The 5,039-nt window shown below is 35.8% G+C and overlaps 1 pseudogene; it reads left to right on the plus strand.

Annotated features, from left to right (window-relative positions):
• Positions 1-610: 610 nt before the first annotated feature.
• On the plus strand, positions 611-1,547 carry LOC123780154 (olfactory receptor 2A12-like; annotated as a pseudogene).
• The last annotated feature ends 3,492 nt before the right edge of the window (positions 1,548-5,039 follow it).

Consider the following 5,039-nt stretch of genomic DNA (forward strand, 5'->3'; position numbering starts at 1 on the left):
AGTGAAAGGTTGTGTACATCTACAGGAGCCTCTCATCTCTGCATTGGAAACATGAACAGTGACAAGCATGTGGGGATTACACTCAAGTTACCAGAGTTATCTAAACCCTATATCCATCTCTGCCACTTTAGTGAATTTGACAAACTCACTTAAGTCCTCTGACTCATATAAGATATTTTAAAATGGCTGTTTCATGTTTTTACAATCATCTCAGAAAATTCTGAAAGGTTCTATTATAATCTTCGGTACTCCAAACAAGCAACGTTAACATAAAAAAAGATTACTACTTCTTAAAAACTTGCTCTGTACATGTAAGCAAAGTCTGTACTGGAACGACCAACACGTGTGTGTGTGTGTGTTTGTATCTGTGTGTGCATGCTTGTGTTTTTGTGTTAATGAATATGTTTGTTTTGTTCTAACATAGGAAAGTATTTTTCAAACATGAGTATGGATGTAAGGAGAGATAATTTAGTCCCTAGGTTATCTGAGTCCACACACTGGAATAGGTCGTGATGATGTTAAAGAATGTTTGAGTTTTTTGTTTTCACTCTAATTGTTCTCAAAGCACATTTCTTCTGCTCACGTTATCGTTTTAACACTGATACTCAGCATGGCTCAGGAAAATTCGAGCACCATCACTGAGTTGGTCCTTATTGGATTTTCCAATCATCCTCAGGCTGAGATCCCCCTCTTCTTCCTCTTCTCTGGGGTCTACCTGGTCAATCTCTTTGGAAACACAGCTATCATCATCTTGCCTCAAGACACCCATGTATTTTTTCCTCTGCCACTTGGCCTTTCTCAACATATTTTACACCACAGCTGTGGTCCCTAAGATGCTCTTCAACCTCCTTGCTTCTAAGAAAGTTATCTCTTATGAACTCTGCCTTGCTCAGACCTATATCTCCCTGTTAATGGGAGCAGCTGAGTGCATTATTTTGCCAGTCATGGCTCTGGACCGTTATGTGGCCATTTGCTACCCTCTACGATACCGGCTTATCATGAACTGGTCTGTGTGTGTGCAGCTTGCTGTGGGTGCATGGACCATCAGCTTCTTTGTCTCAGTAGTGCCCCTCTACTTCACCATGCTTCCCTTATGTGGCCCTTATATTGTTGACCATATTTTTTGTGAAGTACCTGTTCTTCTTCATATGGTCTGTGCTGATACATCCCTACAGGAGACAATGATGGTGATAGGTGCATCTGGTACCCTCTTGCTCCCCTTCCTCCTTATTACTCTCTCTTACCTTCGCATACTGGTTGCTGTGATGAGGATGCACTCAGCAGAGGGCAGGAAAAAGGCTTTCTCTGTCTGTAGTTCTCACCTAACTGTGGTGACCATTTCTTATGGGACAGGTATGTTCATGTACATGAGGCCCAAATCTCTATATTCAGCCGAGGGTGATAAGTTAATCTCCTTATTCTATGCTGTCATCAATCCTGCTTTGAACCCACTAATCTATAGCCTGAGGAATAAGGAGGTGACTGGAGCCTTGAAGAGACTTTTAGAGAGATGGAGAGTTTTCCAAAATCAAAGGATACTCTCTTGAAATGTCAGTAAGGAGAATTTGCATTTACACTCTTTATTCCTAATGACATATTAGCTAAAAATACATGTAACTGCCTGTTAAAAGTATCGAAATTTTATCAGTTTATTTTTCTCTGACAGCACTGTACTATGACTCTTGTTTCCTGACTAATGTTGAGATTTTACTATTTTATTGAATAATTCTTCATATTAGCAATTAAATCCTAACAATTGGAAAGGTACATCTAATAAGGAAAGTGGCATTGCTATTTCAGGTCAGGTTTCTGACTCCATAATGTCACATGCCTCATTTAATTATTCTCCCCTACAATATTGATGTTCTTATTTTTTTTTTCTTTATTAACCAAGTGCCATAGCATCCTTCTTGATTACACTGTATTCCATCCATATGTACTTAAATCATCAATTTCAGGCTGGGAGTGAATCTATAGCATAGTGAATATAATCAAACTAAACAAATAAGGAAACTTATGGGGAAAAGTCTTCCATGGTTCTCATCAGACTGCTTCTCAAATATTTGAAATATGATTCAGTTTTTCCTCTCTAAATTGATCTTTGTTTGAATAAAACAGTGTTTTCAAAATGTCACTGCATCCCTTCAAATTTGTGCTTTTATTCAACTAATGCTTTTCTCAGACAGTGTTTTATATATGTATCGCAAACCTCAACACAATTTTCACCTTTTCCCAGAAATATTTCCCTAAAAGACAACTTTTCTCACCCTACTCTGAACTCTCCTTTCTTTGACCAAGGTCTTTAAACCACAGCTTGTTTCATTGTATGTTTTATTTTCTTAAATCCCCACATGTTTTTCAACAACCATGAAATAATCCATTTGGGCTACATAGTGAACAGTCACTTTTCTCAGAAACCTCATAATCTAATGCAAGAGAAAGTGCATGCTGACTTTTAACTGCACTAGAGGGGAAGAAAACTCTACAGTAAACTGTAGGGACTTCAAGAAAGTCTTCATTTTAAAGGTTGGTTAAGCTGAGTCATGAAGAATGATAATTCATCAAAAGCGCATGTCAAAAGAGAAATTTCAAGTGGAAGTGCAGAATGGAAAAAATAACAAAAACAAAAAACAAAGCAACAAGAACAACAAAAAACACCAAAAATTAAATGTTAATAATTCAGTGTGGCTTGGCTGGATTCCACACCACCCTCAAGAAATATATGCATTATTGGGGACTGATACTAAATAGAAGAAAGTCATCTTCCTCTCCTCCTCCTCCTCCTCCCCCTCCTCCTCCCCCTCTCCTCCTCCTCCTCCTCCTCCTTCTTCTTCTTCTAACTCTCCTTATTGTCTAGCACTATGTGCACAATTTATTTGTTGAATTTAATCATATCACTCTGTAATTTAAATATATTTAATTGTTGGTTTCTCTGGTGTTCTTATTTTTTTAATTTTTTTTATTATATTATGTTAGTCACCATACAGTACATTCCTGGTTTCTGATGTAAAGTTTGATGATTCATTAGTTGCATACAACACCCAGTGCACCATGCAATACGTGCCCTCCTTACTACCCATCACCAGTCTATCCCATTCCCCCACCCCCCTCCCCTCTGAGGCCCTCAGTTTGTTTCTCATAGTCCATAGTCTCTTTATCACATTATTCATATAATTTCTCTTTCTTTTTCCATATTGTATGACTTTCATTTTCTATTAATGTGGAGAGGTGGTGATTTTTTACAAAGTGTACAGCTAAAGCAGCTAATACCATATATGAAAGTCATTTATGCCTCATTTTCTGTATAAGCAATTTAAAACCAAAACATTTATGACACAGTTATTAAAGAGTTACAAGAAAGGTTTTCTGTGCATAAAATTTTAATAGGTCTTTAGAGAATTAAATTCCTTCTTTTTTCCTAAGACTGAATTTTTAAAATATTTTTATTTCCTTAAGCCACATACTACATCATAAATATTTTTGGCAACATCTACAACATTACTCTCAATAGCTTTTTATCTAAGGATATTGAAATGTCCCTGGGTGCCTGGGTGGCTCAGTTAGTTAAGTGTCTGTATACAGCTCAGGTCATATCCCAGGGTCCTGGGATTGAGCCCCACATGGGGCTCCCAGCTCAGCCGGGGGTCTGCTTCTCCCACTTCCACTCCCCCCTGCTTGTGCTCTCTCTAGCTGTCCCTTTGTCTCAAATAAATAAGTAAAATCTTAAAAAAAAAAAAAAAGAAATGTCCCTATTTTTATGTTCGTGGTGGTGAGTTTGTTGTGTGATGCAATGTAACTCTTGTCTGGTAGTTCATGTCTATAGACATTATTTCTTCATTGTGGAGAATCTGACTCCATGGGACAAATAGCTACCCAACTGATGATCCTGAAATAAGATTAGCTTACCATGGCCTCTCCCTTCCACTTCTATGATAGTTCCTGGGGATTCATGAGTGTGATTTTAACTTTTAATGAGTATATTTTACTCTGAGAGCAACTACTGATAATAAAGTAAGGTTTAAGATGAGTAACATAAGTTAGTTCCTACGAGGCTCAATATATTTACTGATTAAACACTAAGAATTTAGAAAGGAGGGTAATTATGCGAGGTAAATTATGTTGTTAGCCAAAATTACTGTTTTGCAATATAAAAGTATATCAAATAATCACACTATACACCTTAAGCTTACACAATGTCATATGTCAGTTATATCTCAGTAAAACTGGGAAAAGCAAAAAAAGATACCTAGAGTAACTTTTTGTAAGAATAAAATTAAAGCATTTGAATGGTACCCCAAATAATAAATGAACACGTGTACACACATATGCACACCTCACATATTTGAAGAGAAGATTCTCAGCTTCAGGAGAATGACATATTATTATTTTCAATTACTTTTATTGAGATATAATCAAAAAAATAGATTATATTTACATATATATATTTAAAGATAGCAATATGATTAATTTATACTGGTATAAGTTGTGAAATAATTACCACAATTAAGATAATTACCATTTTATTGTGAAATAATTACCACAATTAAGATAATTACCATTTTATTACCACATTATTAATATTTTATTTGTTTGTTTTTGGTGGAGAATGGTTAAGATCTACTCTCCAAGCAAGTCTCAATTACACAATATAGTAATATTAACTATACTAACCATGTTGTACATTAGGTCTTCAGAATTTGTTCAAATAACAACAAATGTGTACCTGTTGACCAAGATCTCCTCATTTCCCACAGCACCCAGCCCCTGACAACATCATTCTCCTTTTAGTTTCTGAGTTTTATTTTTGTTTGTTTGTTTTTGTTTCTGTTTGTAGAGTCTATGTTAATGACACCCTGCTGTATTTGTCTTTTCTTCTCTGTCTTATTTTACTTAACATAATATCTTCCAATTCAGCCAGGTCATCCAAATCACAAAATGTACTCCTCCTTCATGGCTGAATAATATTTATTGGTTTGCATATTTCAAACCATTCTTGCTTTCCAGAGATGTATTTTAATCAATCATAGCATAAGATTCTT

Source organism: Ursus americanus, chromosome 5 (assembly GCF_024610735.1).
Source record: "Ursus americanus isolate L20-20 chromosome 5, mUrsAme1.1.p, whole genome shotgun sequence".
Taxonomy (NCBI): domain Eukaryota; kingdom Metazoa; phylum Chordata; class Mammalia; order Carnivora; family Ursidae; genus Ursus; species Ursus americanus.